Here is a 15,512-nt window from a genome sequence, read left to right as displayed (position 1 = left end):
CTCATGGAAAGCAAACCCAACTGAGGAAAATCTCATTTCCTTCCATAAAGCTCTGAACAAGTGTGTGTCTATCCTCAGGAGAGCCAGAAAACCCCATCTTTCAAGTCTGACCTCTCAAACCTCTCTCACTCCTCCAACTCCTGGTGGGGTTTAATCAAATCTGTTTCTGGTGTATGTTCCCCCTCCATCCTCTCCCTTACCTCAAATGGCCACACTGCTGACACCGCACGTGAAAAGGCAGAATGCCTTAACTTGGTGTTTGCATCGAAATCTTGTGTCCAAAATCCATTGCTTTCTGTACCCACCTTTCCCAGTCACACCCAACTGTCCCTGGACTTTGTGTCCTTTTCTTCTGAGAAAATGGAGAGCTTGCTGTCAAACCTCGACTCAGATTCTGCAACCGGTCCAGACAGCATCAGCCCACGTGTCGTAAAAACCTGCTCCTGTGCTCTTGCTCACCCACTCCCTGTTCTATTTCAACCTCACATTTGCTCAAGGTCATCTGTCGTCTACTTGGAAATCAGCAAACATTACCGCCCTGCATAAAGAAGGTGCAAAAACAGATCCCTGCAAGTACAGAACAATTAGCCTTCTCCCAATCATCAGCAAGGTTATGGAATCCATCACTGCTTCAGACATTAAATCCTTCGTCTTCACCAATGGCTTGATTTTCGATCATAAATTTGGTTTCAGACCAGGTCACTCTACCCTGGATATGCTGCTTCTGCTCTCCGAACAATGGATGGAGGTACTCATTGCCAGAAATGAAATCAGAGCCATATCCCAAGACATACTGCATGCTTCTGACATGGTCTTGCACCCTGCACTGCTCACCAAACTCTCTTCCTATGGTATCGAAGCATCTCTCCACTCATGGCTCGCAGATTTCCTCTCCTGTCGCAGCCATCATGTGGCCCTAAATGGAGTTGTCTCATCCCCTCTTCCTGTCCAGGCTGGAGTTCCTCATGTCAGCGTTCTGGGTCCTGTTCTTTTTCTGGTTTTCATCAAAGATCTCTCCGACTCCATGGAAAATCTTCTTCATCTCTTTACTGATGACTCGACCCTCTGCCGCACCATCTGTCATCCCTCAGACCGGCATGCAGCACCTTCATTGCTCTCTGCAGATCTGGACAAAATCACAAACTGGTCCAACACATGGAATATGTCTTTCAATCCTGACAAATCTCACACTCTCACCATGTCTCTCTGAAAGGACAGTTTAGAACCCCCTCCCCCCCCCACAATCTACTTTCTCAACAATCCTCTGGAAGAAGTCCTTTCATTCCAGGTTCTGGGTCTCACTATCTGCCATGATCTTTCCTGGGAAAGCCCCATTTCCAACCTGGCCTCCAAAGCCAGTCGCTGATTGGGAATCCTCCATAGTGCAAAGTCCTTCCTCAGCCCAATTGAGCTGCTGAGCACAGACAAAGCTTTTGTCCACAGCCTGATGGAGTCCTGCTTTCCCTTTGTGCTGGTGCTCCTGCCTCTCACCTTTCTCAGGTTCATGCTGTGGAAACCAAGGCATTTAGGATCATTGGTATCTCCTGCAGTGAGGCTGAGTCTTTGGGCCTCTCACTCTTTCACCGCAGGTATCTCTGTGGTCTTTCTATCTTCCACCGTCGCCTCTCCGGTCTCGCCCCCCCCTGCTCTGTCTGCGATATGTCCCCCCCCCATATTTCTGCAGGGTGCTCAAGGTTTTTCAGCAACCCCCTTTTCGTAAAACTACCAAAATCGCGAATCACTACTTACCTTCACTCTTTCATTCCTCTGTTTTTCCGTCTTTGGAATAAACTCCCCACTTTTTTCAATCCCATTCTTTCCTCCAGGCCCTCAGAACAACTGTTCACCACCACCTCTTCTCTTCCCTCATCCAAAACCTCAATCTTTTCTACCCCCGTTAATACTCCCCAAAACCACCTCCTTCAAATTCCCTGCTTTCCTTCCTGAAAGTCCCTGTAGTGTCCATCTTATATACTCCATGTTCCCCCCTTCATCCCTCTCCCTTCCACAGATCTCAGAATGTCTCTGTTCCCCATTGTTTTTTTTTTCTTCCCTTTCCCACCCCGCTTGTCTCATACCCCCCTTGTTGTGCATTATGTGTTAGCTCTCATATGAGCCTTGACAATGTAGACAACAACAACAACAACAACAACACAATAGTCCACCACAACAATTACTGCACTTGGTTTCATATTTGGTTTCAAATTTTCTTTGAATATATATATATATATATATATATATATATATATATATATATATATATATATATATATATATATATATATATATATATATATATATATATATATATATATATATATATATTGTTACGGATTTAGAATCCGGTCTGATGAATGCATCCACACATCCAGGTCCTCAGGCAGTTATTTCCTTAAATGCATGTTCAGATTAGCTCCATCCCCATGTCTAATGGGATCTTAAATGTGATGCATTGAGAAGGGTAAAGGATAGATCCCCTCTCTTATGGAAAGCTTTTTTATTTTTTTACGACGGACACGTTCACACACTTTTCTTTCATGAGCTCTGAAGCCCGCCCTCATTTTTCCTCAGCAGCATTCTTTCGCGACCTCTGACACCCGCCTTTTTTGAGAGCGCACGGGTCGTCATGGTAACCGTGCCCCGGTGGGGCAGGATGAGCTTTGGGTGGACGGCACCCCATGGAGACGGCCCGAGGATATAAAAACAAGTGAGAGAAAGTGTGAGGTACGTTGTGAAGAGAAAGATATACGTTCTGTGATAGTCAGGTGGCTTAACAAAATGTTGGGGACACGCCGGATAAAAGCACCAAATTTTTCCATGTGCTATCCATTGCCTTAGATTTAAATTTTTGGAAGGACCCACGTCCTCAAGATGGAGGATGGCGGCCATCTTGGAATCCAAGATGTAAAAGCCTATATATATATATATATATATATATATATATATATATATATATATATATATATATATATATATATATATATATATATAGACCGTTTTTACAGCCATTTTTCCCTGCTGTGCAGGGGTTGGGCTTTTTCTTGAGGCAATGTTTTATGGCCCGATGCCCGGCCTGACGCCAACCCTGGTCGCCTCTTACGACACACAGGGATATGGTACACCTATTCTAACCGGGGCATACACCGGGACCAGTACACTGGTACTCATTTCACCGACCTCGGAAGGATGACAGGCTGAGTCAACCCCCTGGTGTTAATTCAGCAGCCAACGGGGCTTGAACTCAGGACCCTGGGATCCCAAGCCACCACCCTAACCACTAAGCCAACACCAGGCTTTCCATGTAAAAGCCTATAAGTGCCATTATCTCAGCTTCTATGCCACTTAGGATAGCAATCTTGGTGTCTAAACACACATTTTCTGGGACAAGGAATGCAGTTATTCCATTAATAATATCAATAAATTGATTTATTGAAAGTATGTGTTTACATGAAAAAGAATACATGAGTTAGTGGTTATTTGTTGATTTCTGAGACAATGATTCAATGCAGTCAGAAAACATGAACAGTACTCTTGTAAATAGACATAAGATTACATAAAAAGACATAATCACAATCCTTATATTCTGTTACTACTTCGTCATTGTATAATACTACAAATACTACGTTACTATACTGCCAATAAACTCATAGTTCTCATTTTCTAATTTGCATATATTTCGTTTGCATGATGGTTCATTGCTCCCTTAAAAACATTTAGCAACTTGATGGGGACATACCAGATAAAAGCACCAATTTTTATGTGTTACTAGCTTGATGTATAAACTTTCATTTTTTGGTAGGACTCATGTGATCGAAGCTATAAGACACCATTATATACCATTTTAGTGTATTGTGCCATATTTTGTCAAATATGCACACAGAATGATAAAATATTCTGTATTCATTCATAAATTTCTTTAAAATAGTTGATCTTCTGAAAAAAATATTATATCTCATTTGTAAAAATCACATGAAATGTTATTTTTTAAATATTTATTTACTTTATAACATACCATTATACATGTAATGTTCTTTACCACTTTGAATCTCACAAACAACCAAATGTATTCCATATCTAGATATACATGTATTCAGTATTGGAGTGATCATTGTGACAAACATAATATCCGGGTCTCCAGTGGCTCACTGGAGGGCAACAAATCTCGTTCACTGAGCTTAGTCTCAACCAATGTCCCATATGATAATATAAATGACACCTCCTATTGTTCAAGTAGAACAGGAATAAACATATTGATAGCATATTCCCTACTTTTGACATGTACATCTCCACTGGACCTTTTTGCAGGCACACTTGGTACTGCAACCATTCTTGCTCTTGCACCCACACTTCACCAGTTCATTACACGCCTTAGAGGAAATGGGTAGGGTGGTCCAGATGGGAAGCCATGACTGATTTTCCATCTCCCAAGTCCAACCCCAGCCCTCTGGAGTAGGAGTGTTCTGCTGAGGCAAAAGGCGAGTTGCCCAGATGCCTGTCTGGTAAGCTGCACGCTTTGTGTGCTGTATGAGAGCATCCTGAGTTGGTGGTATGTTCTCCATTGTCTTATTCCTCTGACAGAATAACTTACTTCATTGACTGATTCCAAACTGCTTGTTTTGTCATATCAAAGGACAGTGAAGTGCTTAAGGATCTGGAAGTGCTGAAAGTCCAAATCCATATGCTTGTATGGATTTAGTGCCATATAGCTGAATGTTTGGGTAACTTCAGGAAGTGATTTCCAGGTCTCCAATGCCACTTTTTCCCCCTTGCCAAAGAAACCGGATGTTGTGTCACAACCTGTGAAGCTGTGGAATCCAGGCAAGGCTTCAGATCTCTCTTTGCCCAGCCTATGACAAATAGAATTGTCATGAAGATGAACAAAATCCTTGCCTGTTCCAAATGCTATCCAGATGTCTGCACTTGGATAAATGGTGACCACTGACCAGGACATGACATTTGCTGATTAGGATGACGAGAACATCAGTGTCCACAGTGCGTACCAAACACATGGTAGATCCTGTTTCCAGAGCATCCTGAATGTGAATCAACAGTCCGGTGTCTGCCTCTTCGTGGTCGCATGGCAACATGTAATGATTATCACCTCTGGCCACTACATTTTGTCCAGATGTAATAAATACTGACTTGCGAAACCCACTGTTGTCCTATGTAACAGTAGTGTCAGGAAATTCCCAGCAAAAAATACTGTAGCACCTATCTCTGAAGCCCCCCCCCCCCTCTTACCTTGAGGGTCACCATGTGACAGACTTCTACAGTGTTGATAATCATGTTATATGCACCTAATATAATTACTTTATCGCAAACATTAATAATAGATATAAACTGAATAGTTAAATGGGTTATCGAGAAATAACCATCAAAATTCGATAAACAGATAGTAATAAAATATATAAATTATCACAATTTGACCTAGTTTTGGCCATAAATATAGGTCAAGATTATCTGAGATTATAATAGTCATACCCTGTGGTAACATACAAATTTACTATAAGATAGATGATCTTCGTTATGTTCTTTCAGGGCAGTGACCATTTGAATCGCAAGAAAAATGGCTGATCTGATGGGCAGACAGACAGACGGACAAATTAGCTGATTAAATATCCTCAGCATGCTCCGATTAGATGGGTCCTACCAAAATATCATAACTAATGCATCAAGGAACAAGTGGAAAAAAATTTGGTGCTTTTATCCGGTCTGTCCCCATAAAGTGAAAATTTGTCTCGAAGCCACCTGACTCGAGGAGGGACGTTCTGTGAGGAGAGACGTTCTGAGATATAAAAAAACGAGCGAAAGAGGGACGTTCTCTGAGGAGAAAAAGTCCAGAGAGGAAAAAGCAAAGGGCGAGAGAAGCGACCAAGAAGCGGGTGTCTAACCAGCGCTGGAGACGATTCACCCTTCCAGTGCTTCGGCAAGCGAGCGTGTGGTGCGCGTGTGGGTGTGAGCAGCGCCGCCAACAAGTGAGGCTCGGGTCGGTCACCAACAACACCAGGGTCTAAACCCACGACGAACGATCTCGGTGCCCTCCAGACGTCGACTGGCGTTCAAGGCTGCCCTGCGAGAGGGTGCACGGCAAGGCTGGGTGCTGGTGACGGACGTCATACGCACGCATTTTCAGGACGTTTTCACTTCACGGATGACTTTCTGGTGAGTGAGACGATTCTCTCCCCCCCCCCCCCCCCCGACTGATCTGCTGGGTACCCTTGTCTGTGTTTAACTGTAAGTAAGTCAACCCCCAGTAAGCATCTGCTCTCTGTCTCTTTCTTGGCATTTTGATTGATTTTGCTTTGAAATTCATTCTTTATTTACCTCAGCAAATAAAAGGTTCTTTTTATTTATTTAATTTATTCTTAATAAATTATTTGTCGATTTCCAACCTGTCTGTGTTTGTCCTTTCCTTCTATTGGTCTAGCATTGTTTGAACCGAGATAGACTGGGCGGTAATTACCACAGATTTGACAAAAAAATCGTTGGCACGCACCAGCGGTTAAAACGCTCGGCCGCCCGAATTAAAATGTAATCAGATAATATTGGTGCTTTGCCGAGGGCGCGCTCCCCGCTCAGGTAACCATGTGACCTCGAGTTAAACGGAATAATTAGAGGGTGGACACTGGAACTCATGGTTGACTGGGTGGCATTCTTGGTTTTAAAACAACCCACTGTACCACAACGTTAATTGTGAGCGGTGGCCCAGGTCCGGCTCTACCGAGGACAACCGGGGATTAATCCCCTGAGTGACAACTGGTCTCTCGGTATCCGTCACCACATCAACATATATATATATATATATATATATATATATATATATATATATATATATATATATATATATATATATATATATATATATATATATATATATATACACACACACACACACACACACACACACACACACACGCACACACACACACACACACACACACACACACACACACACACACACATACACACATACACACATACACACATACACACATACACACATACATACACACACACATACATACACATACACATACACATACACACACACATACACATACACATACACATACACATACACATACACATACACATACACATACACATACACATACACATACACATACACATACACATACACATACACATACACACAGTACATAACCATGCAATACTTTGCAAAATTCTTTGGCCACCTTGAAATTCAACATTTTTATTGTCACATTGGAATACTTTCAGAAAGAAATCGTGGTATAATGATCATGTTTTATCAAAGAGAATAAACAATTTTATTCAAGAAAAAACAAACAAGGATGAATTGTATTTTACAATATGAATTCATGAAATTTTAGTATTTGGTGTGACCAGGTTTTTCATGCAAAAGAGCAGATATCCGTATTCAAATTCTTTCCTGCAACCTCTGGATAAATTCCATTGGGAAGTTTCTTCCATGCATTCTGCAATGTTTCCGATAATTCATCATTTCATTTTGGTTGTTTTTCATTTTTCGACTTCTCCAAATAATCCCAGACAGCAGCTTCTATGATGTTAAGATCAGGACTTTGAATGGGGAATTGTAATGTTTTTGATATACAGTACAGAGTTGAGGCACATGGATGAACTGGAACGTAGAATGGATCAGGATGCAACAGAACAAAACGAACAGCAGTAGGTGGGGTGAAACACACAAGAGCAGGGCTGAGGGACAAATAGAGACGCCGAAGCAAACTCTCAGAAGTAAAACATAAAAGTTGGAAAGAGGTGGGCTTGGGGATAGTTAAGAGGGTAGAAAAGATCATGGTTTTCGATGAGGGATAATCTGAAATGGTGGTGAATAGCTGTCTTAAAAACTTGGAGGGAAGATTGAGAGTGAAGAGAATGTGGAAGTTAATTCCACAGGTGGGAGGAAAGAGGAACGAATGAGTGAAGGTCGGCAGTGATTCTGGATTTTGGAGGTTTCACCAGAAGGGGGTTGTTGGCATGCCTGGCGTTGGCATAATGCTTAGGGTTGTGGGCGTGGGATCCGAGGATCCTGAGTTCAAATCCCCCTTGGCTGTTGAAGTAATACCAGGTGGGGTTGACTCTGCCTGTCATCCTTCCGAGGTCGGCAAAATGAGTGCCAGCTTGCTGGTATCCTGTGTCGGAGTGGTGACCCATCAGGATTGTACACACCAGCCAAGGAGACTGCTTAGGCAGCACCAACGCTCTGCACAGAGTTTGATCCTAATGGATGGATGGATGGGTTGTTGGCAGACCTTGTGCATCCTGCAGAAACCTGTGGGAGGGGAGGAAGCAGCACGGAAAGAGCAGAGCGTGCAAGATCAGAAAGGAGGTGGTAGAAGACAGAGAGACCACTGACCTGTTTCCTATGTGACAGTGATAGGCCCGTATACTCGGTTTCATCACGGGGGAGATTCCAATGATCTTGCAGCCTTGATTTCCATGGTATCAAGCTGAGCAAGGTGTGAGGCAGACGAGCCAGCCCAAATGGAAGAGCAGTACTCCATCAAGCTGTGGATGAATGCTTTTTGAGTAGGTAGAAGTACAGATGTGTCATGGAAAGACTTTGCATCATGGAGAATGCTCATTCATTGGCTGGCTTTGTACATCAACTTAGATGTGTGGTTTGCCCAAGAACGATTGTGGCTGATGGTGAGACCCAAATATTTGAGTAGCTAAACCTCTTCAAGATCATGAAGGAAGTAAGTTGGAGGCTTTGCCAGATAGTCGTTTTGGAGAGACAGAGTGAGAGTATGATATTTTTCAGGACTGAATGACATATTCCAAGTGTAGGAGAAGCTCGTGATTCTATCAAGGTCGACAGAGAGGGAAGAGGCTGCTGTCTGCCTCTCTGAATGAGGTATGCTATGGCAGAGGGTGGAGTTATCAGCAAAGTGACAGAGGATTTTCCAGAGAATCATATAAATCGTTGCTGAAGATTAAGAATATGGCAGGCCCAAAAACACTGCTTTGAGGGACTCCAACCTTGACAGAATTCCATTGAGAGCCATGCCTTGGCTGTGAAAGTGGAGGAAGTTGGGAAGCCATGTGTGGAGATGGCTATGGATGCCATAGGCAGAGAGTTTGGAGAGCAATGTGGGATGCCAGACTGTATCACTTGTTCAAGATATGTCCAGAGTGACCGTCCTGATCTCATGTCTGAGAATGAGGGCCTCCATCCATTGTTGTGAGAGTAGAAGTAGCATGTGCAAGGTAGAATATCTATTTGTGCATGGATTTGTTGTTGGGGGGAGGGGGGAATTGGTAAGACCCTCTTGTGGACAGGCTGTCTCTGCTCCATTGATTGGTAGTGAATGCCCTGGAAGCAGCAGTGGAAAGAGAGTGGTGTTTCTATATGTGGGAGAATTCCGTGCTCAGTGAGAGTCGCCCAGATATCTCAGATGACAAAATGCTGGTACGGTTCACCAGAGGACCAGAGTTCGATCCCCCATTTTAGCACATATTTTTCCCACATATACATGCTAATTATCGCAATCATGTTCATTTATTCAAAATATTGTTACGGAACCAGGGTCAGTGTTCTCCATTTGGGTGACGTCTTGGACTCTTCCCAACTCCGGCTTTGTCGGCCACCGCGGATAGTCCACGTCCCATCGGGTTGTCAAGCAACTACAGACGCCGATTGATAATGCCAAACCTGGCAAGATCCTCACTCTAAAATGCATTACTTTTTCCTTTGGTTTGGCGATGTCAATTGAGGTACGTACCCTTTAGTGCACACCTGTCTATTTATTCTGTATGGCTGAGCGGAACTGTGAGTCGGTCTTTGCTAACTGCTGAGCCAATCAATTGGGCAGAACTTCCTGTATATCTAGTCTTGCATACTAAATTGAGCCAATGGTGGGAAGAATGAAGCAAGCAGGTTGGAAACAGTTCATGGTTCAACAAGTGCATTTATTTACAAACACAACAAAGCAATAGTGTTTCAATCAGTGATGACATGTACAGTAAATCCTCAAATATCGCGGGTTCCAATGTCGCAGGTTTCTACCAATCGCGGGCAACCTATTGTGTTCCGATTTTATTATCACAGTATTTAATTTCGGACAATCACAGTTTTTGGGCTGAGATGAGTCATTGTTTGCATCCTCGTGTGATTACCTCTCATTGTGAGCCATTTCTTGTTTCTCACACACCGTTAATTGTAGTGATCAGACCAGCATAAGGGAACGAAGCTAAATTTAACAAGTCTGAAGACGACGATGGTTCACGAGCGGTATTTGACGATGTACATTGTTTCAGAAGTCAAGGATGAGACAATGTGATAATGTTTGACCAAGTTATAGAAATGATCAACATGATGTGGTACGAGTGACAGGGTATTAGCTGCAAAATGTCGAAAACCCGGTTTCGTTCAACAACTTAAAAAATTTGACCTTTGCATAACCTTTAAAGGTCACAAAACAATGTTGTGGACATTAAAATAAGGAAACAGGATACGTGCTATAGCTTAATGGAGTTAGTTCGTCGAAAACCCGGTTCGATTCCCACAACTTTGAAAATTTGACCTTTGTGAACTTTAAAGGTCAAAGGTCAAGGATTATGACCTTTGGTGCAAAACTTCCTCTGGAACATTCCAGGAACAATATAACATCATATAGGCTATATGGCATTTCGCACTCATCAGATTATCCATACTTTGATGAAATCAGCATAAAAACAAACTTGAAGGGGGCACCATGGGCAAGGTGTTCGAGATAGAGAAAAATGGTTTCAAGACTTTAGGTGGGGAATGACCTCAAGATTATACATAAAAAATATTGTCATCCTAGCTCTCAAAGTTTGGGCGGTCATATGATTTTTATGTCAAAATTCGAAATTTTATATGTTCGTGACCTTGTGACCTTGACCTTGGGACGAAAATGAAAATCGAGCTCCATGGGGCTATGCAGGTGCCATTGGGCAAACCAAATACCGAAACCCCTGTCAGATTCGACAAACCCCCTAGGAGAAGATGCAAATTGAAATCGGCTACCCACTAAAAACACGTTTTTTGGTCGGAGCCACGCCCATCATGGGCGCACCATACCCATTCTCAGGAAAACACGACTAGATCATGATATAAACCTCCCACCAAAATTTTATCAGGATCGGATCAAAACCCACGGATCTATGCTCGGGACAGACAGACAGACAGACATACATACAGACAGACAAACAGACACACACACAACAAAAACGAATATAGTGGTCACTTATTTTTTTCGTGAAAATATTTTTTCGTGAACCAATAATGAATTGTCATCAAACAGGAAATGACAGATGTAGATCCTGTAATACTACATCGACAAGATCTAGTAGACACACAACAGTTAATAATGGCGTCCAAACATAAAATGTGGGACAAAATTTATCGTGCCAAAAGGCAGAGAAAGGTTATGACATTGTGCGAAGAAATCGAGTAAATACATCGGCAAGAAGTGAAAGTGTGGCACCTGTGGGCCGCCATTACCAGATCAATGAATCGACTGTGTGGTGAAAGTGAGTCAACTATCTGTGCAAGGGTTCCTGCCAGCAAAGTGCAAAAGGCTCATTCCAATCCTGTGATCCTCATATTGAAAGGATGGAAATAGCACTTAATGTTTGGATCCAGGACCTCAATGTTTGAAAAAAATGTTTGTAAAAATGCCTTTGAGTGAACTGCTGCATTGCAGAAACCATTGTGGATTTACTCGACCTTTGAGAAGACCGGTGTATGGGAGAAACCATTGCAGATTTACCATCGTTTTCACAAGGCACCCGGGGCCGAAGGTTCCAGTTCAACCATTGCTCATTGAACGAATCGAGGTGAAGGGATTTATGCCAGAGCATGTTTTTTAACACTGAAGATATGGGATTATTTTGGAAGAGGATGTCATCTCATACCTTCCTCTCGAAGAAGGGAAGATCTGCTCTGGGTGAAGGTGGTGAAGGATCATTTTTCCCTTCTTCTTTGTAGAAATGCAGCAGGTGACTTTGCCAAGCTCCCGATGATCCAACAGCCATCGCAAGTTCTATATCCACATCTTTCGAACCTCCACCATCCCCCATGTAGCAGCATCATCATCATCTCTGAGCTAAGTCTTGTGTTTTCTATTTAGGCAGTTTACAGTACAAACAAGTATGTAATATGTTTACACTCACCCACCTCGCTGTTTTGGAATATATTAAAAAGGTAAATCTCTTGTGTTTTTGCTTAATTTACACCGTATTTATTGTATTTACATGTTTATTTGAATGTTCACATGCTTTATGTATATATGAGCAGAGCCTACCCAGCGCTTTGCTGACAGACCAATTAGTCATTGTGTTTGCCAAAAAATTTGGGCGAGAAGGAGAAGGAAAGGAAGACAAATTTATCTGTGCATAGAATGCTTTTTGTCTAAGCGTTCCAAAATGGCAAATGCAAACGAATGTGCTAAGGTGTCACATGCAGTCATCCAGCTTGAGTGCCTGCGCCACCTAAACCTTGTACGCTACAGCTGCAATCATGTGCGCAGCATTTTAGCTATCATGAAGCAGGGTAGCTGCAGCTCCCTGACGGCAGTCCAAATGGACTTATAGGGACAATGTTTGAATGACTGACGAACATATTGAACATCTTCCTTACTTGTACTAGGTCAGCCTGCCCCTTCCTCTGCAGGATAAGTTAAATTTTGATCCGGTTCAAATTTCATTCAGTAAATTTTACCAAGACAAGTATACCGTTATCTCTAATTGTGTGTGTGTGTGTGTGTGTGTGTGTGTGTGTGTGTGTGTGTGTGTGTGTGTGTGTGTGTGTGTGTGTGTGTGTGTGTGTGTGTGTGTGTGTGTGTGTGTGTGTGTGTGTGTGTCCTCCATAACTGTAAAACCATGAAACCTAGCGGCCTGTAACTTTGCATGCCAACTAAGGGAACTCCAAGGAAGTGCATGAATGAAATTGGGTGTTTGGGTGAAACCCCTTTTGAAGATAATTAACAGCCTTATTTAATTATCTTTTATCAAGGTTCATCCTTGGTCACCTCACTGGGGCCTTAATTCGCCATTGTTTTTTAGCCTGCTCAGCAATGCCTTGATTTGGAAGAGACCATAACAATTTCTTGACGATAATTTTTTTTTCACTTTACTTGCTCATATCATCGAATGCCTGATCATCATACCTACAAATCGCTGGATACATTGCAATGCTTATAAATGCCCAGAGACACTAGCATTTATGGCTTTATTCCATTTCCACACATGCCATAACCTCCAGAATTTCTTAATCTCAGCCGAATTTCAAAATTTAAACTTCTTTTTTAACTTCGGCAGGAATTACAAGTGCTAAAAAAAAAAGTTTCATTTGTCGAATTCAGACATTGCCTGACATTCCAGGCATCTCCGGTGCAGGGTGTTTGTCTGACCGATTGGCAATCGCAAATCTCTTGCCAAGCCAGCCATTCCTTATCAACTGTTTCATCGGAGTGCTTGCTTGAGTGCTTAAGCCACTTGGCAAGCACTCTACAATATCAGCACTGTCACTGAATACTGTATATCGATCGACTTGAACAAAGTTCAGGGGCCACTCAGATGCGTTTGGCCCTGTGTTGTCATGTGGTGCGTCGGGTGGTGGTGGCTCACTGAAAATGTGCAATTTGATTTTATACCGTTTCCCCTTTTTGTACGATCTTCTTTCATTTTACAACCCATCACTTCAGCATAGATAAATATGTATAAAGAAAATAATGTTTCGTTTTTAAAAGATTCTTTAACTTTTTTTGTTGGAGTGCTTGCATGAGAGGTTAAGCCATTTGGCAAGTGCTCTTCAAGCTTTGACGGTGATACCAAGGCACTATTCTCCATGGGGACATTTCAGGAGTTAGGAAGGAAAAATAAATTAGAGGATTACAATGAGTAAAAATTGTTTTCAATTGTTTCAAAGCAATGAATCGCCACATCACAGCAGAATAGCCGATAGGTACACATGTTCATGTATAAATAAATGCTTCCTTATTCTTTATCTATAATTCAAAACATAGAGGTATGCACACTTGCCTCGAAGCTGTCTCGCCTGGGTTCAAATCCCAACCCAGCTAAAAACTGTCATCTTGATATTTCACTGGCATGGTGATTCATCAATGTGTGTGCCCTCTCTCGGATGGACATTAAACTGGACGTCACATCTGCCGGAATCTCCCCTCTCACCTCTCTCTCTCTCTCTCTCTCTCTCTCTCTCTCTCTCTCTCTCTCTCTCTCTCTCTCTCTCTCTCTCTCTCTCTCTCCCCTGTCTCCCATCCCATAGTCTCCCATGCCAGGTAGATAGTGTGGGTTTTAAATGCTCCCGTCCGGTTTTATATGGAACCTGGCAGTTAAAAATAAAATGTTGCTGTTTGGGTGAATTTTATCACCCTTCGCTTCCTCTCTCCTCACACTTCCATCCCTTCCCCACCCCTCACACTGCCTTCCCCACCCCTCACACTGCCTTCCCCCCCCCCCACCCTGCCTTCCCCACCCCTCACGCTGCTTTCCCTTCTCCTCATGCTGCCTTTCCTGCCCCTCCCCTCATGCTACCTTCTCTCCCCTTGTGCTGTGTGCCTTCCCCTGATGCTGCCTTCCCTTACCATCATGCTGCCTCCCGCCCTCCCGTGTACTTCCTCCCAAACCCCATCCCATCTCCACCCCATGGCATCTTCTGGCTGTCTCCGTGTGCTGCATTAATGTGGTTTTAATGTACCTCATTTTGTTCAATCCCACACTACCCTCTCCCCCCCGGCCCCTCCCTCCTTCTCCACAAGTCCTACCATCAAACAAGTCCTACCATCAAACACAAGTCGAGAATCCCTCCCCTCACGCATACCTCCTCTCAAACCTGCTCCCCTCCCAACTTCCCTTCTCCTTTCTCTGCCATCTTCCTCGCTACCCCACCCCCCTCCTAGAATATATAGTGATGTTTAGAGAGGTGTCGCACTCCTCACCCCCATCCCCACTCCCATTCCTCACTCTCCCCCCCCCACGCCCATTCCTCACTGTTCCCCCTTTGCGAGCCCCTCCCTCCTCTCCCTCCGCTCACTCCTTTCTCTCCCCACCCCAACCTTCATAATCCCATCAGCGAAGCGACGAATTGTATTTACTCGTCATTAATAATTTTATGATTCGTGTTTAATCTGTTCAAGCACCAGAAAATACGAGTTATAACATGCAGCTTAATATATGAAGGGACAATACCTTTATTGCTTTCCGCTCCCTGGTATTGGAAGAGGTCATTAAGAGCCGTCGCTTTGCATTTGTATTTAAACGACCACATACAAAACACTTAATTGCTGTTTGTCACCCAACTGCTTGCAATTTGCACATCGTGTCATTGGTCTTTTCCTGAATTGGAGAAACCTATTTTACCCCATTGTCCCTCCTCAAGTAGCCCAGATGCATCTTCTGGGGTGGAGGGACATTTCGGTAACACAGCGAGTATGGCCGACACACCTCGGGTGGAGGTGGCCAACATGCTTGAAAGGTCTCACTAGCGACAAATGAACGGGCTACTACCTCGGGCTGTA

General features: G+C 43.2%; 1 long non-coding RNA gene across 1 annotated transcript in view; it reads left to right on the top strand.

The window, feature by feature from the left end:
- Window positions 1-14,240, top strand: part of LOC147030302 (uncharacterized) — a 40,251-nt gene extending 26,011 nt beyond the window's left edge. Inside the window, exons 3-4 of the long non-coding RNA XR_015055769.1 lie at window positions 11,676-11,808; window positions 11,960-14,240. This is a non-coding gene — a long non-coding RNA (uncharacterized LOC147030302). The remainder of the gene's footprint in view (window positions 1-11,675; window positions 11,809-11,959) is intronic.
- The last annotated feature ends 1,272 nt before the right edge of the window (window positions 14,241-15,512 follow it).

The sequence above is a fragment of the Eptatretus burgeri genome, chromosome 3, assembly GCF_056783735.1.
Source record: "Eptatretus burgeri isolate ZD-2024b chromosome 3, Ebu_testis_v1, whole genome shotgun sequence".
Lineage (NCBI taxonomy): Eukaryota > Metazoa > Chordata > Myxini > Myxiniformes > Myxinidae > Eptatretus > Eptatretus burgeri.
The sequence above is the reverse complement of the archived record's forward strand: the minus strand, read 5'-3'. Positions and strand labels throughout refer to the sequence as shown.